Here is a 25,328-nt window from a genome sequence, read left to right as displayed (position 1 = left end):
TTCTCTCTCGATTTCTCTCTGACCTAGTCAACAACGACAGCAATAACAACAATAATAACAATGATAAACAACAAGGACAACAAAAGAGAAAACAGGCCTCCAGGAGCAGCAGAATTGTAGTGCAGGCACTGAACCCCAGCGATAACCCTGGAGGCAAAAAAAAAGTTTACTAGCTAACAAACTGAATTTATAGCAATCTGAAAGACAGTACAATGGATGATGTGTTGGATTCTCAAACATGGGATCTCACGTAGTATGGCATGTGCTGGAGTGATGCACTGGTGTTCTCTCTTTTTCCTTCATTAATTACTATATAAATAACTCATTTTTCAAAAGAAACTGGATTTAATTTCTTTTAAATGCAAGACAGAAAAAAAACTGATAGAGTTCTAGTCTCAAGTCATTTAATACACTTAGGCTTTTTAAACTTAACATTTCTTTTCAGATAGCCAGGGTCTACGTACTTAAACAGCATACCTTCAAAACCTTTTTCATTCACTGACTTTCTTAATGAGAAAATAGGAAAAAGGTAAGAAACAACAGGGGCAAACAATGAATGTCACTGTTACCCACAATATGACAAATCCTCTTGGGCCTGTTACTCATTTATGTTATCACCTACAATACACACACCCCTCAATAATGGGGGGGGAGTTAGTATCGCCAATCTTTTTATGAAGAAGACCAGGGGTGACTTCTCCATGATCACAGATAGTGACAGAGCTAGGATATGACACAAGAACTGATAGGCACCAGAGCCTTGGAGCTTCTCTTAGGCCAGGATCCTCCCACTAGTATTCCTCAGCTCTCCACATGGAAATCTAGGACTACTCGAGGCTACATTCATCAGTAAGCTTAATGGGTTCCTTGTGGAAACTGCCGTTTTCTGCATCATTACTTCTGTGGCTCTCCCAGGACCCCATGGGGTCCTACTGCTTCTGTTACAGCAGCCTTCAGAAAATACAGCACAGCCTTGGGCAGGGCAGAAGAGGCTGGATAAGGGGGGGGGGGGAGAAGAGAGAGAAAGGAGGAGCGAGGAGGATATGCATACAAGCAAGGTGTGTGTGTGTGTGTGTGTGTGTGTGTGTGTGTGTGTGTGTGTGTGTGTGTGTGTGTGTGTGTGAATAAAAACAGAGCTAACTATAATAAGGAAGTAAAGATAAATTTCAAGATATCCAAAACAAGAGTCGTCAATATTTCTCTAGTAGAGCTAGTAGATTCATCAGTATCTAAGTACATTAGTCTCTACTGAACTATTCTGTTAGAGGGTAAAATGCAGAGATGTAAAATTCTGTATATCTTGAGAAATAAATAAGATAAAAGCTAAAGAATTCCCATGTCTTTAGCAATTACTCCTCTTTTGCAGAGATGCGATTTACTGGCACAGTGACTACATCTTCACTTAGATTCGAAGACGCTCAACCCAGTGTCTACTCTTCCTCACTCTCCTTGTGTCCCCTCATCTCTCCAACCCAGCTTAGTGCAAGGCTGAGCTCTTGCTGATATCTCTATCTTCACACACAAACATTTCTCCCTTTCTTTCTTTCTTTCTTTCTTTCTTTCTTTCTTTCTTTCTTCCTTTCTCCCTTCCTTTTTTCTTTTTTTCTTTCTTAACTTTTTACAGTCAACAGTAAACACAATTGTTTGGTACATGTGTAAAATTTCTCAGTTTTCTGCAAAACACTCTACCCCCCCTGCCTAGGTTCTCCTCCACCATTGTGCACCAGGACTTGAAAGCCACCACCACGATCCCCAGAGCCCTTCACTTTGGTGCCACACACACATTTCTGATGACCAGTACACTTCCAAACAAGCCTACAGCTCCAGCTCCAACTTCTCCCCTAAGCTCCTGACTCCTAGATTCAACTGTTGGGCTACCAGAGGCCACTTTTGAAACGTAAATCAGATAAACTGTCCTTGGCAGGGCAGACTCCAGCTGCTCCACATGCTACCTGGCAAGGGAACTTTCAATGGCCAAATCAGCCTTGAAGGATGTGCCACAACCTCCTCCCCACGTGCAGCTCTCTAAGCCCACCTACTTCTTCTCTCCCACCCCACTCACCCTACTCCTACCGCGCTGCTCTCTGCCCACTTCCTGAATATTCACTACCTGAAACACAGCTTTTCCAAATAAGCATAGCAATGACCATCTTCCCTCAGTGGTTTCTAGTCTTGAGTCAAATACCACCTTCTCTGTGCAAAAGTTGGAGTGGTTTTCAGTGGCACTGATAGAAAAGGAACAATGTGTCCACTGTACCCACTGAGCATCTAGTCTGTACTCAATAAATATGCTGGGTGAAAAAGCAAATAAAACCTTTTCCCAGTCATTTATCCTCATCACCATTTTTAACTAACTTAATGTAAAAAAAAAATTCCATGATCGCTACTATGTGGTTCTGTCCTAGACTACCCAAAATGCTTTTTAATTTCCTACAAAGCCTCACTCATCTGTCTGCCCCATGTCTTACAATGTTATCCTTAGCTGCCCTTGCAGTCAGAAGATCTAATTTTATTTTTTTGCAAATGGACAAAGGCTTAGCTTAGAAGCCTCTAGCCAAGTGTTAACAATGATTACTTCCAAATGTTGAGATTTCTACTGATCTTTTTGTCTGAGTCTTGTCATAATAAACAATTTTACTTTCATGATCAAAGAAAACCACAGTTGGCAATTAGCCTCCTTCAAAAAACAAATAAAAATGTAGGTTGGAACCATTGCTGGATAAGTACCTTTGCCATCATAACTCTGAAAAAGGGAGCCAAGGAAACCCCAAGGCTACAAGCCCTCTTCTCTGAACACAAACCAACTCAGGAGGCACCACCATTAGGCTGTGTTCTAATGGTGGTTTTTTGTTTTGTTTTGTTTTGTTTTGTTTTAACATATATTGGTTTGTCATGTGCACAGCCCAGGTTTGAGCCTAACCACCACCACAATGAAGGAAGCTTTGGTCCTGCGGTCCTTCCTTTCTCTCTCTCAAATTAAATAAATACAATAAAAAAAAAAAACTTACATTGGTTCTGAACAGCAACTGATGTCACTGGGTAATATGAAAATCATTAACAACAAACCAATGCCATCTTTAAATTGATTGCTTAAAGATACAGGTGGTTCACCAGATTTAAAAACAAAACCATGTTGGCTCAACATGCTGGTTTATTTTTTTTATTTTGCCTAATCAGCAATCTGCACACATCTTTGTGCCAATGCCTGCTCTATTTTAATCATTTTTTCATCTATTTAAACAATGTGAAGGGTTTTTGTTTTGTTAATCACCTAATCTAATGTTTAAGCGGTGTAAATTCTTTTCAAGAGAACTTGGTTGGACCCACCCTGCTAAAATTAGACGCTTCTGTCTCTTCCATTAAAAGCAAAACCTTTCAGTCTTGATCCATGAACGAGAACTAAACAACACTCAATAGCAGTGACCTACAATCATTCGATATTTTCTTTTTAAAACGCCCAGAGGGTTAAAAAATAGGAAAGCTATCAGGGGAGGGGAGGGGCTGGGATACGGAGGTCTGGTGGTGGGAACTGTGCAAACTTGTACCCCTCCTATCCTATGATTTTGTCAATGTTTCCTTTTTATAAATAAAAATTTTTTTAAAAAAATTCTCAATAGAAGTCCTGTCTCTTTTGGAAGCTAGTGATTCTCTGGCATCTATAGCTAACATTTTAAGATTGCAGTCTTCCAGTTTTGATTAACAATAAATCAGCCTTCAGAGAAAAATTTAAAGCAGATAGGTATGTTTTAAATATATCCCATTTATAGCTTCCTATCCTTTCAGAGTCTAGTGTCAAACTTGTACATTCACACTACATCAATTATGCTTTGCTCATTTGTTTAAGCATGAGAAATACATTTGCCACACATTGGCAGCCTAGTTTTCTCTGTGTGCTAGACAATTCAACCAAAATTTTCTACCCAAAGAAATAAGCTAATTGAGAATTTGGCCCTTTAGATAGACTTAGGAAAATTATCTGATATGAACAATGGCTAGCCAATGCACCAACTGGAAATTATTCTTTGAAATGGTTTTATTGGATTGTTATCACTTGTATTTATAACTAGTTAAATAAACACACCACCTAGATGGTGAGAAGGACTAACACTGGAAGGGCAAAAATAATTCCTAAAATCAAATTCTTCATCTGAAATTCAATCTGTCTCCTTTCATTCCATTAATTATCCTGCTTCAAACAGAAGTCGGTATGCTAATTCACTCCAAAGGACAGTTCAATATTTTGGAAGGGATAATCTATTGTGTTTTAAATAAAGTAAGCTCCTTCCTCCAGAAGAAGGCCACTACCCATATGGAATAATTCAGCAAGTAAAATTCTATTTTGCTAATATGCCACATTACAATGCAATTTTCAGATTAATATATTTACAGAACATTTCAAGATTGTTAGTCGCTCACCCCTGGTGGCAGAAGCTCATCCTCAGTAATTATACCGAGTGCATTCTCGGGACAGAATGCTCAATGATTAGAGAAATAACTGCCTTTTTCCTAGGGGGGAAAAAAACAGTTATATCAGTAACAAGTATATATCATCCTGCAGAGAGTGTAGAAATTTTCTTTGTTTAAAAAAGCAATTAGGAGAAATGCAAAGCAGTTGCAATTCCCAAATATAGCTGGTGCTTCTGACATGAGTTTTCTCACACTGGCTGGTATTTAGACACTCTCTACCCTCATGGGGAATTCTCCATTTTGCAGCCTAGTTGTTCTTTATGTCTTAGGGAAATTCTAATTGAAAGGGGGGGAGTGAGTGTGCATGTGTGTGTCCTCCTACATTCACATGAGTGGTTCCCTATGCCACATTCTAGCCTCACAATTTATGAGCCAATCCTTTGGCACATTCTGTGTATCCTTGGTGAGCTCCAGCTTCCTCCAGCTTCTTTTGGTGAAAGTTCCTCAAGAGCAACAGGGCAGAAGTATGAGGTCACAGGATCACCTCCATGTGACAGACATTCCATCACAGTCCATGACTGCTGTCTTGCAGTAAGTGCTCAATCAACACTGATCCTCCTAGCTTCTCCAGGACCATCCCACAAAAGAGGAAAATGGAGTGAATCTGTTTTAGGGCCACTGAGCTGACAACTAGTTGAACCAATTCCCACCTGGTAAGTCTTTCAGGCCCATTGAACTGTAACATAAGACATCACACATACTGAGTGGCTGTCATTCCTATTCTCTGAAGAGAATGGGGGGAGGCACCAATTAAAACAAAAGCCACCAGGTTCCAGATGCTAGCATGATGCCAACCAGACTTCCCTGGTCAGACAACCCCACCAATGTGCCCTGGAGCCCTGATTCCCCAGAACCTCGCCCCATTAGGGAAAGAGAGAGGCAGGTGGAGAGTATGGATTGACCTGTCAACGCCCATGTTCAGCGGGGAAGCAATTACAGAAGCCAGACCTTCCACTTTCTGCATCCCACCATGACCCTGGGTCCATATTCCCAGAGGATTAAAGAATAGGAAAGCTATCAGGGGAGGGGATGAGATTCAGAGTTCTGGTGGTGGGAATTGTGTGGAGTTGTACCCCTCTTATCCTATGGTTTTGTCAGTGTTTCCTCTTTATAAATAAAAAAAACAGTTTTTTTTAATCATTTTATTGGGAAGTTCATGGCTTAATGTTGTTGACACATGGGTAAAGTTTCTCATCTCACCATGACAGATGTCTATAAAACACTCTCAACCACAACTTAAGTCCTCTTACACCCTCATGCACCAGGACCCCAAAGTGCCTGCATGCCCCCCAGCCCCCCAGCCCCCCAGCCCCTTCCCTGGCCTTCTATCCCAGAGTCCTTTGCACTGGTGCAATACATCAAACCTAGTCCAAGTTTTAATTTCTGTTTCCCAAAGGGCTTTTTTTTTGTTTTTTTTTTAGAAACCACAGCATTGAAGCTTTCTTCATTGTAGAGGGGGCTGTCCTGGAACCTGGGCCATGCACATGGCAAAGCAGCACATTGCCCAAGTGAGCTGTTTTTCCAGTCCTATAATGGTTACTGCACACACACACACACACACTATAGTCATACCACCCTGAACATGCCCAATCTCATCTGATCTTGAAAGCTAAAATATATATTTCCTAAACAATATATAAAATTTTGGTAAGGGACCTACTTATCCAGCACAGTGACCCTACATAGATCAGATCACATCTTGGCAAACAGTCCCAACTAGGTACCTATCATTCCAGACAATGAACAGATGGGGAAAGCGGAACTCAGAGAGGATACACACCTACATCCATCCACCTGTTACAGAGCAGGGACTGAATTGAGACTCAGCTCTTTAAAATACGATGGACGGGAGTTGGGAGATAGCGCGGCAGGTTAAGCGCACTGTGGTGCAAAGCACAAGGACTGGCATAAGGATCCCGGTTTGAGCCCCCACTCCCCACCTTCAGGGGAGTCACTTCACAGGCGATGAAGCAGGTCTGCAGGTGTCTATCTTTCTCTCCATCTCTTTGTCTTCCTCTCCTCTCCCCTTTTTCTCTCTGTCCTATCCAACAACAACAACATCAATAAAACAAGGGCAACAAAAGGGAATAAATAAATAAATAAATATTTTGATTGCTCAACAATTTGTTTGGCTTTGTATGTTAACTCTCTTTTCAGCCACCAGGTTCCAGATGCCATCAGAATGCTGGCCAGGCTTCCCTGGACTGAAGACCCCACCAATGTGTCCTGGAGCTCCGCTTCCCCAGAGACTCACCCTACTAGGGAAAGAGAGAGGCAGACTGGGAGTATGGAACGACCAGTCAACACCCATGTTCAGCAATTACAGAATTACAGCAATTACAGAAGCCAGACCTTCCACCTTCTGCAACCCACACAACCCTGGGTCCATGCTCCCAGAGGGATAGAGAATGGGAAAGCTATCAGGGGAGGGGATGGGATACAGGAGATCTGGTGGTGGGAATTGTGTGGAGTTATACCCCTCCTATCCTATGGTTTTGTTCATTTATCCTTTCTTAAATAAAAAATAAATACAATAAAATAAGATAAAATAAAATACGATGGACAAGGTCAAAGAAAGGTTAGCTACCAAGGTGCCTGATTTTGCAGGTAGATTCCACAGTGGTGTAAGGGGAGGCAAAGTGTCACAGTTTTCAAGGACATCTTAAGGAAAATCCATTTTCATCAAATTAATTCATCTCCAAAGTAAGAGACAGTAATCCACACTGCCAAAATATGCCCCACATAAAGCACATCTGATTTATAATTTCAGACTTGTCTGGATCAGTGTTAATGTCACACAAAAAAAAGCTTTGGCAATGGCTGGAGATCGCTAACAGGTTCAGGTTACATAGCACCTGTACCTCCCCCATTCTTGGATTCTGTGTCCTGCTCAAACTTCAGAGATCCATTAAATTAATTCTTCCTTCAAGTTAAAAATTGGCAAGGCAAGATTCGTTGGGTCACAGTCCCTGGACTGGTGGGAAATACAGAACCATTTCTCTTCTCTCTTTTTCAGATTAAGCTTTTTTTTTTTTTTCTTGCAAAAGGGAAAAGATTCACTGGTGATCAGATACACAAAGGAGGGAGACCTAAGTGATATTCAACCAACCTCCTTAGACAATTATTTAGTGTGGCACAAAGTCCATAGTGAAAGCTGCTACTTTATTTGGGTGTGTACAGTTCTATGGCATTAGTTATATTTGTACTATTGTGCTAGCTTCACCACTATACATACTGAGAACTTTTTCATCTTCTCTGACTGACATTAGGTCCATTTTTCAATATTTTATTTATAAAAAAAGGAAATATTAACTAAACCATAGGATAAGAGGGGTACAACTCCACACAATTCCCACCACCAGAACTCCGTATCCCATCCCCTCCCCTGATAGTTTTCCTATTCTTTAATCCTCTGGGAGTATGGACCCAAGGTCATTGTGGGTCCATTTAAAATGACCTCTCATAACCTTGATCCTTCCTGGCAAAGGGCTTTCTATGCTTTCTCTATGAGTCTGACTTCTCTACAAACCGCTTAAGTACATTCACACAATATTTTTCCGTTACGGACTTACTTCACTAAGCATAGTATCAGTCCTTTTCTTGTTCTCAGTCCCCTTAAAAAATATATATCCATGAAATGCATACTCTTTAGAGGAAATAAATATAAACAGGTTAAATTTTTTCCCATTAACTCATTGTTTAAACTACATGTAAACACTAAAGGATGCTGGGGGGGGGGGGGCAAAAAGACTCAGCAAAAATCAGCCACAATCCTACCCAGAACCACTTCATTTCATTTTTACTTATTCTCTCATAATCTCTGGTTTTGTGCAAATGAAGTTATTGTACTTATATTGAGTTAATTCTTCTTTAACCATCTATCAAAATGATTTATCTCCAGGCATCTCAAATATTAACTTTTAAGATCAATAGCAAAGCAAAATAAATGTGCTTTCATGAACACAAGTGTCTGTCTAGCTCTCCTAACATAGACATGATAAGCGTTCCCAAAGTTTCACTCTATGATAGGGAAATTGTTCAACACTACAGTACCATCTTGAATCATAGTTGGTCTTGCAGGAAGAAGGCAACGCCTTCACACATGTACATAAAAGTTATTTAAATATTAAGGAAAATGTATATAAATTCCAAATGTGGCCCTCCATTTTATTATTATCTTTCTCCACAGAAAACAGCACAAAGGCATTTAATAAAAATTCTATTTTCTTTGCAAGAAATATAGTGGTAATGCCACAAATCAACACTCTGTTTTTTATTGGTTTTTCTTACAATCTACACCTTCTCAGAAACAAGGGAGGGGGTAAAAGTCAATAAAACTCCATGTCTTGTTTTTGTCTCTTATTTTTATGTGCAGCTTGTAAAATCTACCAGACAGCAGGATCTAGTACCAGTAAAGAAAAATGATTTAAGCAGAAATAAATAAAACTCAAGTCAGCAGGAGGTGACTTTGAAGTTTTTTTGTTTGCTTGGGGGGAGGTATTTTTAGAAAATAGCACTGACTCAACTGCTGGGTCTTAGAAGAGAATCACTTTTGTTGCATCACTATTAATATATTTTCTTCTCAAACCACTGAACATAGGAGTTTCTACCCTTAAAGTCTGGGATAATGAATTCCAAAATGCTCACCGTTCACATTAAACTCCCTGTTGCATTTGTGGAGAGTACAAACACCAAGAAAATGGAATAACCCAACAATGGGAAACCCAAAGGGCTGTGTTCACAGTTCCATATTCCTAACCCATCACACTCTAAGTTATTAGACAGAGAAAGATCCCGTTAGGGACTCCAAGCCCTAACCTGGTCCCTTCCTGGAGTGGGCTTTTCCTGAGACTCTTATATATATCTGCAATTTATTTAATCCCCTTTTCAGTTCAACCCACTGCATCTTTCTGGAAATTATCCCAACACTAACTAGGTGCCTCTCCCAACCCCTGACAACTGAGCCAACAGCCTGTTTTCAGAGAACTTGCCCCACCTGGTCCCTTTCATAGCTTACTATGTCAAAGTAGAACCATAAAGATTAGCAGAGAATCAAGCTCTTCAAAAACACAGGCTTGGTCCATCTGTTCCAACTTCAGGAAGTTCCAAAACTAAATAAACTTCAACCAAAAGTAAATCTAAAAGTCAATATTTTAAAGTGAGGATTAAAATTCCAAAAATCTCAGCAAAAGTCCTGTATGGTGTGAAAGAAGTCTAACCCCCAAGTTTATTTTTCTCATACCTCAAGCTTATCCTTAGGAACTCCAGCTCTCTCCCTACTGTCACTCAAAGTCCACTGACATCTGGGGCAAAGGTTTTGCTCCCAAAAGAAAACAGAATGAAATCACACTTTAAAAGATTTGAGTTTAAAAAAATCATTCTCCAGGGCCAGGGAAATAGGTCAACTGATAGGGGATGGGACTTGAATGCCTAGAGTTCCTGGTTCCATCACTGGTGTCATGTGCTTTGGTTTCTCTCTCTATCCCTTTCTCTGCATGTCATCTGAAACTCTCTCATATGTAAGAAATAAATATTTCTTTAAAAATCATTCTCCATTGTATTCCGGGTGGTGGCGCAGTGATGAAACTTTGGACTCTCAAGCATGAGGTCCCGAGTTCAATCCCCAGCAGCACATGTGCCAGAGTGATGCCTGGTTCTTTTCCTCTCCTCCTATCTTTCTCATAAAAAAATAAAATATGTTTTTAAAAAATCATTCTCCATTAATCCAACAGAAGCTAAACCATGTGCAAAAACAGTTTGTGTCCCTCATGACATGAGAGCTGGCTCCTCCCTGAATGCAGCAAAGAAGCAATAATCTCCTGGGCCCTGTCTGTTTCCTTCTGCATCCAAGTTAGTGGCACTGATGAACTGGGCACAAGATATGAGGAAAACAAAGGGAAGAAAGCCCTGGCTCCAATGGAGCCCCTGCCATCTCCACAATGGGCAGAAAGCCCGCAAAGGATGAGTGGAAGGTGGAGGAGGACACATCTACATTGTGTGAAACATTCTTCCAGGTAAGCAGGAAGTAGCATCTTCAAAGCTGGCTGTCCAAGATGTGCACCAGGAAGCACTATCACAGAGGACCTGGTGCAAAGGAGGCCCATAAACTTAGGAGCATCTTTGCAAGACTTTCCACAAAAGATAATGAGAGAGAGAAAATGCAGTTCTCTGAACCTGACCTGATGGCATGATGCATTTCCAATTACTTGGGATTCAATAGACACACTTTGGAAAGCTCTACTCTATAGGCCATGGAAGCAGTAGGTGCTGAGGACTGAATAAGCAAGCAGGTGCTATAAGGCCACATCAATCCAATCTTCGGGAAAACAGAGGCATTAGTGCTCCTTGAGGTCTCGAAACTTTACATCAGGCTCAACCTGACGCTGTTGACTGGCTACGAAGAAGGGCAAACGCTAGAAGAAGTGCTCCTTGATGAGGTATGTTACAGGGAGGTCCTCTGTACCATTCTCTGACCTAAAATTGCTCCTTTCCAAGTCATAATTTTTTTTTTCCTCCTCCAGGGTTATTGCTGGGCTCGGTGCCTGCACCATGAATCCACCGCTCCTGGAGGCCATTTTTCCCCCCTTTGTTGCCCTTGTTGTAGCTTCGTTGTGGTTATTATTATTGCCCTTGTTGACGCAATTCGTTGTTGGATAGGACAGAGAGAAATGGAGAGAGGAGGGGAAGACAGAGAAGGGGAGAGAAAGATAGACACCTGCAGACCTGCTTCACCGCCTGTGAAGCGACTCCCCTGCAGGTGGGGAGCCGGGGACTCGAACCGGGATCCTTACGCCAGTCCCTGCGCTTTGCGCCACATGCGCTTAACCCACTGAGTCACCGCCCGACCCCCTCCAAGTCATAATTGTAACCTGGTCATCATTTGCCACCACTCAGAACTCATGTTAACAGTCACCTACTAAGACCACGGATATAAGGGAACCTAATAGGCACTTTGTATCTCATTACCCATGGCATCTGCTACCAAGGCAGCAAAGAATGCTTTTATTCATTTTGCTCCCAGGACCTACTGGCACACAGTAGGTTTTTAGCTAGCATTTGCAGAATGAGTAAGCAAATGAAATACTCTATTCTTCCCTCTGACTGGGAGAAATGATTATTTAGAACATCTGGTTATATTTACTTTTGGTTCCATAAGATTTATTGTTTGAAATAATGAGGCCCTGTTTATGACTCGAATTTCTAAGTTAAATGGCATCTGCATTTGCTTTGGATACATATTTTCATAATGAGTCACTTGTAAGAAAGTTACATTTTTTTATAGATGTATTTATTTCAGGAGAAAGACAGACCAGAGCTCTGTTACAAGCATATGCAGGCGTAAGTGTGAGCATCAGGCCTTCAGGCCTCCCTGTCCAAGTCCTATGCTCTGTCTGCTGAGCCACCTCCCAAGTCCCAAAATTATATATCTTTTTTGAATTTTATTTTCCCTTTTGTTGCCCTTGTTGTTTTTTATTGTTGTTGTAGTTATTATTGTTGTTGATGTTGTCGTTGTTGGATAGGACAGAGAGAAATGGAGAGGAGTGGAAGACAGAGAGGGGGAGAGAAAGATAGACACCTGCGGACCTGCTTCACCACTTGTGAAGCGACTTCCCTGCAGGTGGGGAGCCAGGGACTCAAACCGGGTTCCTTATGTCGGTCCTTGCGCTTTGTGCCAAGTGCACTTAACCCGCTGCGCTACCGCCCAACCCCCCAAAAAACTATTTATCTTTAAGTCACCCCAGAAACAATAAAGAGTTTAAAATGAGTCCTCTCCTATCACTTTATAAAACCTGGACACAAAACCACAAAGTTAATTGGCTCTTTATGCTACCTAAACTCATGGTGGCCTTATTGACATCATGCCACGTTTATATGATCACAATGTTAATACCATCACATGCTCAGTGGCACTAGCTGCTGAAAACGTTCTGGAGTATCCTGATGGAAGTCTTCATTAACAAAAGTCTTTTTCATTCATATATATTCACTTTTGACAGCTCTTATTAGCAACCAGGACTTTAAAGCACAGATAACAAACATAAAGATGAAGAAGCAACAGTGTCATCCCTGGAGCAAGTGGCTTAAGAACCAGAGGAAAGGAGGCAAGGCTGTGATGCACCTGCTTAAGCACACACATTACAGTGCACAAGGACCCAGGTTCAAGCCCCTGGTCCCCACCTGCAAAGGGACAGCTTCAGGAGTGGTGAAGCAGGGCTGCAGGTGTCTCTCTGTTTCTCTCCCTATCTCCCCCACCCCTCTCAATTTCTCTCTGTCTCTATCCCATAATAAATAAATAAATAAACCAGAGGAGAAGCCAGGAAAGAATGCAGCTTGGCAACAAAGATGGGAAGTATATGAGGTGGCAGTATGAAGACCCATCACCCCACCCCAGGTGATGTGTATCCCTGTGCTTTGCCAGGTGTGGTCCTCAAACCCCTTGGCAGCAGCACAGCGTCATCACCTGGATTAAAAGTACCAACTAACACTTGGGGTGGGGCTGGCAACAGTTTCATAAACTCTGAAGGTCACTGTGACTCACACTAAAGTGGAGGATGATTAAGTTACTTAATCACAGTCAAGCAGAGAAATAGATGGAAAGATGGCTGCAGGCTATGAGAACAGAGAAGAAAAGCCGGAAGGTGGGTGGTATTGGGAACGTGGCTTCTGCTTGGAGCAGGATCTGGTGAGATGATGATGGAGGGTAACAGTGGAGGGTAGCAAGTGCAGAGCCGAGGGGCAGGGGGCTTCATCCTGAGATCAGCAGAGCTGAGAGCCCCCAGAAGGCTGGGAAGAGTTTGCCCAGGCCTTCAGGAATTTTCAGATCACCTTGGAGGCTGTGGAGAGGACAGACCAAGAAAGAAAGCCCACCAAGAAAACAACTTTAGGCTCCTATGTGAGAGGTGACAGTGATGGGAAGGAAACAAAGGAGTAAGTTTATCACACATGATTTGGGGTTTTCAGTGGGGAGCTGGAGAGCAGAAGCCCCTCCTGCAACTGCAGAGATGGACATGCCACAAGGGTAGAGTAAGCACCCCACTTCTGCTAGGAAGGTTTTTCAGACACATTTCCCACACCCAGCCAGGGCACGTGTCTCCAGACAGAGTCACCAGTGAGTTTGGGGAGCCTTTATCTCATTGGTTAGTCATCTGGCTGTTGGTCTTTCCTTTCAGACTGAGCATCCAAGAGGCAGAGGCTGGGGCAGGCCTGGTCACTTTCCACGTGCTACATCTGGACCACAGCCCAGCACCAGAGAGGCCAAACTAGATGAATGGAGCAGAACAAGCCAAGAGGAAATGAGAAGCCACTACTCTCACTCAAGAGTCATGGAGGAGGAATTGCAGAACTTTACATCTGAATGTAATGTTCCTCTAGGCTGTTGATAGCACTGAAAAAAGTGGAAAAAAAAAACTTACAATACCATAATCTACCGATTATGGAAGTTGAGCAATGTGATCTCTTGACCGAAGTCCATGAGCTCAACTTCCCATGGTAAGTCAGAAAGGACCATGAGTTTGGGCACTTTTGCCAATGGAAATATGACATAGTTTTTTTTTTTTTTTTTTTTTTTTTTTGCCTACAGGGTTATTGCTGGGACTCAGTGCTTGCACCATGAATCCACTGCTCCTTGAGGCCATTTTTCCCCCTTTTGTTGCCCCTTGTTGTGGTTATTATTGTTATTGTTGATGTCATTCATTGTTGGATAGGACAGAGAGAAATGGAGAGAGGAGGGGAAGACAGAGGGGGGAGAGAAAGACAGACACCTGCAGACCTGCTTCACTGCCTACAAAACGACTCCCCTGCAGGTGGGGAGCCGGGGGCTTGAACTGGGATCCTTATGCCTGTCCTTGCGCTTTGCACCTGTACGCTTAACCCACTGCGCTACCGCCCGACCCCCAAAATATGACATAGTTCTATGCCACTAGTGAGACTGCCACCTAACCAAGAGGCGTTCTCTTGTTTTCAGAGCAACTTTGCAGAGCCTTAATGCCAGGGAGGGAGACACATCAGGGCCCATTGATAGAGTCTGTGTCTTTGCTTTGGCATTTAGAGCAAGTTACAGGCAGATAGCTAGTGTTGTGACCCAATTAAAGAGTATTTTGGAAGTAGGAGGCACCTAGCTTGGGGGGGGGGGGGGAGGTGGAGCTGGTGGGCGTAGAGGGAAGAGTTACTAAGCAGTCACCACCACCTGCCTCTCAATCCTGCACAGAATTGTACAACAAAGAGCTGTAAGAGTCAGAAAGGAATGCACCATCTCTGACCTGCTTCCCGTTTTCTCACCATGCCCGAAATAGACAGGCTTAAGGAAAACCATAAGTATATTTCTGAGTCCTCTAGTGGGAAGGTTTATTAAGGGCATAAATTTGGGTCCCAGGGGTGGGGGAGGATGAGAAGCAAAGCTAGCAAAGGTTCTAGATTCAAGAAGTTTCAATAGCTGAAAATAAAATGCAGGGACAACAAGGAACAAGAAAACAATGCCTTCCTCTAACAGAGAAGCATGCTGAGAGGTGGTGTCACAAGCCCAGCTGCCCTGGATTCTCCAAACCCAAACTCTTTACAGTGAAATTAAAAATTCTGATTAAAAGGTGGGAGATAGCATAATGGTTAACTGGAGGCATCACTGCCCACCCCCTCACAATAACTATGTAAGGTTTTTTTTGTCATGTCAACTATTGTTCTGAGTCATTATATATTAACTCACTAAATCTCTATGCCATCATTATCCTGCAGCCACCATTAGTATTTCCACTTAAGGGCTAGGGAACTGAGGCACTGGATAAACTGTCCAAATACACTTCTATTGTCCACAGTGATGTGGTTATAAAATTGCAAAGCAGTACTGGAACCCCAAGATCCTAGTTCATAACCACCAAATTCCTACAATTTCCTGACTGGTGTGGCACATTTGGTTGAGCATAAACATTACCATGCATAAGGACTCAGGTTCAAGTCCTCACTCCCCACCTGCAGGGGAGATACTTCACAAATGATGAAGCAGGTCTGTAAGTCTCTCTCTTTCTCTCTCCTTATCTCCCCTCCCCTCTCAATTTCTCTCTGTTCTATCAAATAAAATAGGATGGAGGAAGAGGAGAAGGAGGAGGACGTAGAATAGGAAAAGGAACAAGGAGAAGAAGGATGAGGAGGGGAAAGAAAGCGAGGAGGAGGAAAAAAAGGCTGCTGGGAGCACTCCACTGTAAAGTGTGCGGATTTAGATTAATGTACACTTTTACATGGATGAAAGATGAAATTTTCACCCAAGTGCTGAATTTCAGAAAGTTCCAAGGTGTGTTGGAAAGAACTCTGGCTTTGGTTAGGGTCTGAGCAAGTCCATTAACTTTTCTGAAGTACAGTTTCCTCATCTACAAATGGGGGAGGATGGAGGGACCCTAACAGTCTAAAATATATGTTCTGTCCTACTGTACCACCCTAATAAAGCTTTGATTTTTTAAACCCTCTCCAGCTGTACACAGCCAACATCCTTTATTTTTTTATTACAACAGTTAACAATATATTACTAAGAGCAATGAGGCCTAGTTATTCCTATGCACAGATTTTTTTTAAAAAATACTATTTGGAAACACATTACTTTCTACTATTAAACTACTAAACTACTCTATTAAACTACTCTTTAAAACTCTGCATTAATTTGAGTTGGTTTATTTTACTCTCCCACCATCCCTCAAAAGCCATCAAAACTACAGATGAATTGTAGCAACTCCACATACTGGTAGGCTTCCTCCAGTGCTAGTCAAAGCTTACCCTGGAGGCTGTGACACTGTAGGAGTCCTAAGCCAGAGGGCTACCACACAGGCCTTGGTGCTCTGGCTTCCACTCCATGTGCATTTCCTAGAATCACTCAGACCAACATTGCTAAGGTGAGATGCTTGGCGGCAAGAGGCCTACATGCAAAGAAACTCACATTTCACTCACTTGTCCTTTCCGTTCTCTCAGACCCTCATCTTTCATCTTGGCACTTGTCTTGTTATTCTTGAGCCATAACTCAAAAATGTTTGCTGGTTCCCAGAACACTTGCAAAATTAGCTCCTTCTCAGCTCCTAGGAATTGGGGTCTGGACCAGAAACTCTGCATTCCTGGAAGGCTAGAGGCTCCTTCAGCCCATACATGAGCTCCATAGTTTGGCCAAGGGACCCCAAAAGCAGGCCCAGCTTCCAAATGTAGTCATTTATTCACCAGTAAGCTTCCAAATACAAATATTCTTATCATTTCATAAAAGAAACCTTATACCCAAATTAAAAGGGTAGAACCTGAGCACAGAGGACACATCTAGTTTGAACACACACATGTTGTTACCACTATCACTTCAGTTAGGGCAATGAAAATGTCACCAACTAATAGGCACAGAGCTAGTACCACACTCTGCATACAGAAGGAAATCTGTGGCTGTTGTTGTTATTATTATTATTTGCCTCCAGGGCACTATGAATCCACTGCTCCTGGAGGCCACTTCTTTCCCCATTGTTGTTGTTGCTGCTGCTGCTATTGTTGCTGTTGGATAGGCCAGAGAGAAACTGAGAGAGGAAGGGAAGACAGAGAGGTGGAAAGAAAAACACCTGCAGACCTGCTTCACCACTTGCCAAGCGAGCCACCTGTAGGTGGGGAGTCAGAGGCTCTAACCTGGATTCTTGCGCTTCGCACTATGTGCACTTAACCCGGGGTGCTACCCCCCAGCCCCCAGTATTATTATTTTTAACAAAGCATTTGCTCAGCTCTGATCTATGGTGATGTCAGGGATTGAACCTAGGACCTTGGAGCCTCAGGCATGAAAGTTATTTGCATAACCACTATGTTTCCTCCCTGCCCTAAAAGTCAGGTACTTTAAACTGAGTGGAAATACAGCTCTGATTTATAAGGCAGTGATTTTGAATATCTCAATGTCAAGTGTCCCCTCAGCCATGCCCCCCCCACTTTCTTCTACCTTATCCTTCTAAGTATATGCTTCTAGTTTAGTTCCAAAACTGCATTCTTTTAGTCAACTTTTCATTTTTATTCATGTGTTTACTTTTAGCAGTACTGGGGCCTCACACATCCATGATTCCACCACTCCCAAGCTGATTTTTTTCTCACTACCTTTACCTTTTTTGCCCAGGGTTAATGCTGGGGCTTGGTGCCGGTAGGACAAATCCACTGTTCCCAGCGGTCATTTTCACCATTCCCCTACCCCAATTTTTTCTTGACAGTGCAGAGAGAAATTCAGAAGGGTGGGGAGATAGAGACAGAGAGAGAGAGAGAGAGAGAGAGATAGGCACCTGCAGACCTGCCTCACCGTCCATGAAGTATATCCCCTGTAGGTGGGGAGCTGCGGCTTACGCTCTGGTCCTTATAGATGTTGCACTTAACCAGGTGCCTCACCACCCAGCCCTGACTTTACTTCTCATTGAGAGTCAGACAGAGATGGAAAGATGGGGGGAGACAGCACAGCACTAGTTCACCATCCATGGAACTTTCTCCTAGTATGGTGCTCCCCTATGATGCCCAGGCTTCAATCTAGTATTCTGTGCCTGGTAAGTCTCACAGTATAGCACACCTACTGGATGAGCTATCAACCAACCCCTTTAGTCAACTTGAAAAGGGCAAAAAGCAACCCCCACACTTACCACTCTTCCTCCCACTCTAAGTACTCCTGAAACACATTTTCTTTCTTTCTTTTTTTTTTGTTGCTTTTTTCCCCTTTTGTTGCCCTTGTTTTAGTGTTGTTATAGTTACTATTGTTGTTATTGATATTGTCATTGTTGAATGGGATAGAGAGAAATGGAGAAAGGAGAGGAAGACAGAGAGGGGGAGAGAAAGACTGACACCTGCAGACCTGCTTCACCACCTGTGAAGCGACTCCTCTGCAGGTGGGGAGCCCGGGGCTGGAACTGGGATCCTTATGCCTGTCCTTGCGATTCATGCCACGTGCGCTTAACCCACTGCACTACTGCCCCACTCCCTACATTTTCTAATAAAGTCACACTTCAGAAACTTCAAATGTCAAATGGTTGATAAAGTTTTGCAAGATGCTTACAGAAGAGGCAGAGGACTGAAAGGTTGGTTCCGCTTAGTTACAATCACTGTCGACCTAATAACACACAATAAAGCAAAAGAGCCACAATTCCACGGCATTCACTTTTCCATGTCCTCCTTTCATCTTTGTCCCCATGGATCGCTACATGAACCATTTACAAACTGGGACTTTGTTCCTCATTATGAAAGCAACACCTACCCTAGCACTTGTTCTAAGCTTAGAGGACTGGGTGAGAATCACACATGACAGAAAGATTACATAGAAAGGAAATGTCTTCTGCAACTCTATGCCCAGAGGTCTCTCTTTGAAACTGACCCAGGCTTGGTGCTTCTTGCTAAACTGTGATAACTTGATATTCTACCTTCAATTCCCTTCTTCTCTTTCAGCTCTCATCTCTTTGGAGTTTCTCTGCTCTCCTCCCACCAGGGAGCCAGCACCCCTGGAAGAGGGTAACTAATGAAAGCACTGTACTCACTTCCTGTTTAGTATCAATTACTGAAGTCTGACTAGTAACTCGGGTTCCTCTTGGCTCAGGAAATGGCACAGTGGATAAGACCATGGTTTGATCCCAGCACTGCATATGCCAGGTGATGTTCTAATTTTCTTTCTCTTTGACTTTCATTAATAAATAAAAAGTTGAATAAAATAATCAGGCTTCTCGCCTTTCTCATCTAAAGGTTTATTGAGACTGAGTTTCATGAGCATCTTGAAAGCAAACTGCACTAAAAACACCAAAAGAAGGCCCGGAGAAAGCTCATGCAGAGAGTGCATACCTTACCAAGGACAATGCCCTGAGTTCATGTTCTGGCGCCACATGGGAACACCATGACAGTGAAAGACACACCATGGAAGGTGGAGCAATATGGTGTCTCTCTCTTCCCTCTATGTAACCATTTTTTTTAACAATGAAAAAGTAGGCTGGAGGTGGGTGGAGGGGTGGAGGGGTAGATCACCAGTTTGGGTACATGCCTTGCTAGGTGAGTAACTCAGGTTCGAGCTCTGGTACTATATAAGAAGTAGCACAAGACCAAGGGTGTGGTATCTCTCCTTCTCTGTATGTCTCTCTGAATGAAAAAGCAGCCCCACAAGGAGTGAAATTGCACATGCACAAAGCTCTGGTTCGGTGGGGTAACAAAAAAAAAAGGTGATTTGCGAGCAAGGCCCCAGTCCCACATTTAAAATAATTGATTGTTTAAAGATTTGTTAATTTATTTTGATGGGAGGGGCAGAAGTAAAAGTACTGTTCATCTCTGATATGTGGCTGTGTCAGGGATTGAATCTGGGGCCTCTAAGACTTCGACCATGCAAGTCTGGTATGTGGCAGGGGTGCCATCTTCTTCACAACCCAAAAACCAACTTCCAAACTTACAACTATACCGCCCTTAACACACCCACTCTTGTCCAAAAAAAAAAAGGATGAGTCTCCTTTGCTCTCTGCCCCATCATTATAACTAGCCAAAAAGGAAAAGAAAAGAAAAAATTAAATCAACCCATCACCTAGTTAAGACAGTAGACTCATTCTGATAGTCATCAAGCACTGAAGCAGTCAACCAAAGTGACCTACCTGCTCCAATGATGGTGCTAAAGCAAAATGATGGAGATGAGTTTACTCCAGAGACAAGGGCTGCATTTGTGATCAAGGAGTGGGCAGGTTGGGGACACGGTAACGGCCTGGAAATATTTCACATCTATAGGCACAGGATACACTTCCCTGCAGTCCTGGAAGAGGCTCCTCTCTCAGACTATTCAAACCCAAGACAAGTGTCCCTTCAGAAGATGCTACAAAACAGTTAAAAACATCTAGCCTGCTTACTCAAACTACTCATTATCTTATTTGCTACCTACACCGGGCTGGGTCACAAAGAGTGAATTTTCTGACAAGCACTCTGACAAAAATTGAAAAAAACAAAAACAAAAGAAAAAAAAACTAGAAAGACAGCATACTGGTTATACAAAAGACTTTCATATGAGCCCGAAACTCTGAACTCCCAGGTTCAATCCCCAGCACCACCAAAACCAGAGCTGAGCAGTACTCTGGTCTCTCTCTTTATATCTTTCTCTCCGAAACTCTGAACTCCCAGGTTCAATCCCCAGCACCACCAAAACCAGAGCTGAGCAGTACTCTGGTCTCTCTCTTTTTATCTTTCTCTCTGTATCTCTCTAATTAGAAATAAATTAAATATTTTTTTCTAAGATAGAACAGAGAGAAATGGAGAGAGGAGGGGAAGACGGAGAGGAGGAGAGAAAGATAGACACCTGCAGACCTGCTTCACTACTTGTGAAGCAAGTCCCCTGCAGGTGGGGAGCCGGGGGCTTGAACTGGGATCCTTATGCTGGTCCTTGCGCTTTGCGCCATGTGTGCTTAGCCCGCTGCGCTACTGCCTAGCCCCCTAATTAAATCTTTTTTTAAAAATTAAAAGAAAGCTAAAAAGAGGGCAGGAATTGAACCCAAAAATAATAGTAATGAGGAAATGCATTCAGCAAAGCTAAATAGACCAGATTTAGCAACCCACAAAGTCAACTGGCCTCATCTACTGATCTAAAGAAAGTTCCCACACATACACTTCTCAAGTGATTGCATCACAGATCTCCACACTAGGATAAAAAGGACCCAAAGGAAATGCAAAGGATGCGTTCCACTGCAATCCCTCCACTTCACAGATGAGAAAACTAAGGTCCAGAGAAAAGTCCTGCCTTTACCAAGATCACAAAGTCAACTGATGCAGCAGCGGAGTAACTAAACCACAGAAGGCCAGCATGGTGACAACCTGGTCCAAGGTCTTTCCAACAAACCATCTGCCCTCATCTTGATTAAGGAAAGTCCGTTACTCTAACACTCACAAGCTAGTTCGGCTTGTATCAACATGCAAAATGTGTACAAGCAACATCAAAATTAAACAAAATCGCAACAAAATGGAAATGGGTGATCTAGACTTATCTTCTTTTCATTTAAGTTCATCTGTTTGGTAGCACAACATTGCTGAAAATGAATGAACACACCATTTCTAAATCTGGATGGAAGCTTCTTCAAAACATTCAAGTCATTTGGAAGGCATGCTTTTCCAATCAAATATAATTCTGAACAGCAAATCAAAAATGTTCCACAGAGAATGTTTATTGAATAAAAAGGAAGCCAGGGACCAGAAGACAGTTCACCCAGTAGAGTAGGCAGTGCCCTGACATCATACCCCAGCACCACATGGTAATACCATGTGTTAGGGGAATGTCCACAGATGGTGAAGTTTTACTTTGGTCAGTGTCTCTCTCTCTCTCTAAAATAAGAGTAAAAATAAAACATCCAAAGGAGTGGAATCACAAAAGTGTGACCTACCTGTGTTATCAAAATAAATAAGTAAATCAGAATAATAAGAAAGCTAATTGATTTATTCTTATGTTTAAAATTTCAACTGACATGTGAGGAGGACCTAGTGGGGGGTGTATTGTTAAGTGGAAATGTTATGCATGTACAAAATATTGTATTTTACTGTTTAATCACACCATTAATACCCCAATAAAGAAAATTCTTTTAAAAATTTCAACTGACATATAAAGAACTGACCAGAAAACTGAGAAGAAAAACCTTCTCAGAAGGTTTTTCCTGAGTAGCTATTTCAAAAGTATAAATGAAAATGGTATACAGACACAGCATTCCTTTTTTTTTCCTTAAAAGAGAAATGGAGCTTTTTGAAACTAAACTAATCAACATAACAAACAGTATTTTAACATTATGGCAAACTTAATTTCTGCTAAGACAAAAAGAGTCTGTTAGTCTGGTGGCAGGAAAAGAAACCAGTCACTAAAATATTGAAACATGATATGAGGATTCTTGCAATAGTTTGTAGTCTTTTCCTAAGTAATTCAGTATTCTTGTTATTCCAATTAAGTGTTTTAAAAATGTCTTTTATACTTCAGCTCATCATTTTTTCCACTACCACTTTATAAAGTTTCAGTAAGCAGAATCATGTTGACTCCTTGGAAGTGAATTGTTTTGTCAAAAGCCACCTCTGGAAGACAGAATGAAAATCTAATAAGGAAACATCTTCCTCGGAAAAGGGTCTCCAATTCCGAGTTCTTATTCATAGTCTCTGAGAAGGTATCTAGGGATATCTCAAATTGAGGAAGAAGCTGAGTAGATTCTGGGAGGTCACACAGTAAACGTAACAAAAGAACCACAATAGATGCTGTGTATCCAGCGCGTTGTGCTCTACCGCCACCTGTGTTCTTTCAGGATCCCCCCCCCACCACCACCACCACCGAAACCTGGAGCTTCATCATCTTGACAAATGTCACTCTTTAAAAACGGTGCCATTTCTAGGATACTTCAAGTGAAAATAAACAGCCGTGAAATAAATATTGCTTTCAGGCAACAAACTGAAAAGCACAACAAAGCTGCTACCTAAGTTCATACAGAAATCCCCTTTCAAGGATTCTGAAAGGCCAGCTACATGCATTGGAGTACAGTTTTTAAATATAAGCCCAATTCAAGGGAAGCAGGATCAAATAGCGAAGGGGCCCAAAGGCAGAAGCTCAGATCAGGATAACACTTTAAAAAAAAAAAAATTAGCGTAAGAGTTAATAAAAAGAATGATAAACAAACGTGAACCTCAAAGTTTTCTGGTTCTGTGGAATTCAAATGCCACTGCTGGCATCATTTTATGATGATCCTTTAGGTATTTCACCAAAGTCAACAGTGGCTGAGGGACTTCTCAAACAAAACTGCCTTCCCAGAACTTAGCCCTGTCTTGCCTCCAGTCGCGCTGACCTTACTCTCCTCCCAATTTGGGCCATGCCCAGCCTCTCGATCCCATTCAAAAAAATCTCTTGATCATCGTGGCTCTAACCTGAGCAGAACTTGCCAACAAAACGGCCTCAACTCTAAATCTGATTTCTCCAAGCCAATTATTTTTAAGTCAACTGTCACGTTCCCTGGGCTCTTTGCCTGACTCCCCAGTGCTAGACAGAGCTAGTCACCTAAGATCGGGAACCCCTGTCATTGTTTCTGGGGGTCTCCCCATCTCTTCCCCTCCGTCCACCAACGTCCTCGCCGCACAAATGTCATTTCTAGCCTTCAACCCTCCATTCCCCACGCCGGGCGGCAAAAGAGCTTTGGAGGTCCACCGGTGAGCCTCCCCAATTCCGGGCCTCTTTGCACAGCCATTTTCTAGTTAAAATGCTCTTTCTACCTCCGAGACGGGAACTGAACTTTCTCCCCCTGCCCCCCCCCCAGCCCCCACCCACCTTTAGATCTCGCACTGGCTAGTCTGGGAATCCCGGAGATACCAGCCCTGTCTCTTAACTCCCCGGCAAGAGCGCGCAGCCGCCCTGGAAGAGAGCCCGGGCGCACAGCAGAGGCCAGTGCCAGGGCTAGGGGGTGTGCGCTCCTCTGCGCCTGTACCCACCCTCACTTTGCCCCTCCTCAGCCCCCACCCGGGCGCAGCCCTTCCAGCCCGATCGCCCCCACCCCACGCCCTGCCAAGCTTGGGCTGCCGAGGAAGAGGGCGCCGGGAAGCAGCACGGATGGAAGTCTAGGAGTGAGCCCGCAGTCGCCCAGACACCGGCCCTGCGGCGGGGGAGCAGAGCGCACCGGACTCCGCAGCGGACGCCCGCTGCAGATGAGGCGGCAGCTGCTGCAGCTGTGGCTGCGGCTGCGGCTGCGGCTGTGGCTGGGCGGGCAGCAGTGGCCGCGCAGCCCCCGGGGCCGGGAAAAGAGGAGCAGCCGCCGGGAACAAGCACAGCCACTGGCCCAACGCCGCTGCCGCTGCCCGATCTCCCGCCAGGCACTCCCGGGTCGCCCCGAGGTGCAGGGGCAAAAAGCAAGGTAGAGCGGGGCTCACCGGCGGTGCGCGCGCCGCTCGCCTTGGCTCTGGTGCCCGGCAGCTCCGCTTCAGTCTCGCCCTCCCCGGAGCGCCCAGATCAGCTGCGGGTGTAGCGCTCCGAGCTTCCTACTTGAGACCAGGACGAGCTCCCGCGACTGAGCATGCCCAGAGCCACTCAGCCAGTCCAACAGGGAGCGGCGCCGGCGAGATTCCACTTCTCCGGGCTTTGGCGGCGGCTGCGCGAACACTGGCTAGTGGGGGGGAGGGGGGAGCTGGCGGTCCAGCGGGGGTAGAGCGAGAAAGGCGGGGCGGCGGGCGGGTTCCGGGACTGGGGGAGGGCCACGCTCCTAGTGCGACCCCTGCAGGTCCAGGCTGCAGCCCCTCTGCGACACAGAATCCCAGTCCTCTAAAATGGCAAGGAAACAATTGGATAGGCCAGGCTGCCCAGACACACGGGGTCGAGAATCTCCTCTATGTGGCGTCTGTCTGCATCGAAAGGCAGTTGGCTAACCTTATCCCTGGCTAGACTTTTCTCCCATATCCTTATAATGAGAAAATGTCCCCAGATGAAAACTGTCCACACCCACCCGCGTGCAACTTGTAGGGGAGATCTCTCAAATCCCAAGCAACCACCACACACACACACACATCATTTCATGATCTCAAAATCACAACAAAATCTCCTCCATGAAGAAACATAGCTGCAGTCAGGGCAGGGGCTAAGCATAATTTCCTTTCACACACACACAGAGAGAGAGAGAGAGAGAGAGAGAGAGAGAGAGAGAAATATTATCTACAATTTGAATTGTAGATAGACAAGCAAAATCTTGTTAAAAAGTAGATTCTCGGGAGAGTCAGGCGGTAGGTAGCTCAGTGGGTTATGCGCAGGTGGAGCAAAGTGCAAGGACCGGCATAAGGATCCCGGTTCCAGCACCCCTGCTCCCCACCTGCAGGTGTCTTATCTTTCTCTCCCCCTCTGTCTTCCCCTCCTCTTTCTATTTCTCTCTATCCTATGCAACAAC

General features: G+C 43.7%; 1 protein-coding gene across 11 annotated transcripts in view; it reads right to left on the bottom strand.

The window, feature by feature from the left end:
- APBB2 (amyloid beta precursor protein binding family B member 2) overlaps window positions 1-24,556 on the bottom strand; it is a 420,468-nt gene extending 395,912 nt beyond the window's left edge. For 9 of the 11 annotated variants that reach the window (XM_060188171.1, XM_060188176.1, XM_060188173.1 and 6 more), the window contains exon 1: window positions 24,325-24,555. The gene's annotated coding sequence lies outside the window, so the exon portion shown is untranslated. Of the gene's footprint in view, window positions 1-24,324 lie in introns of all 11 variants that reach the window. The other 2 variants (XM_060188179.1, XM_060188181.1) reach the window with 1 other exon arrangement.
- Window positions 24,557-25,328: the final 772 nt, after the last annotated feature.

This window comes from Erinaceus europaeus, chromosome 3 (genome assembly GCF_950295315.1).
Source record: "Erinaceus europaeus chromosome 3, mEriEur2.1, whole genome shotgun sequence".
Classification (NCBI taxonomy): Eukaryota; Metazoa; Chordata; class Mammalia; order Eulipotyphla; family Erinaceidae; genus Erinaceus; species Erinaceus europaeus.
The sequence above is the reverse complement of the archived record's forward strand: the minus strand, read 5'-3'. Positions and strand labels throughout refer to the sequence as shown.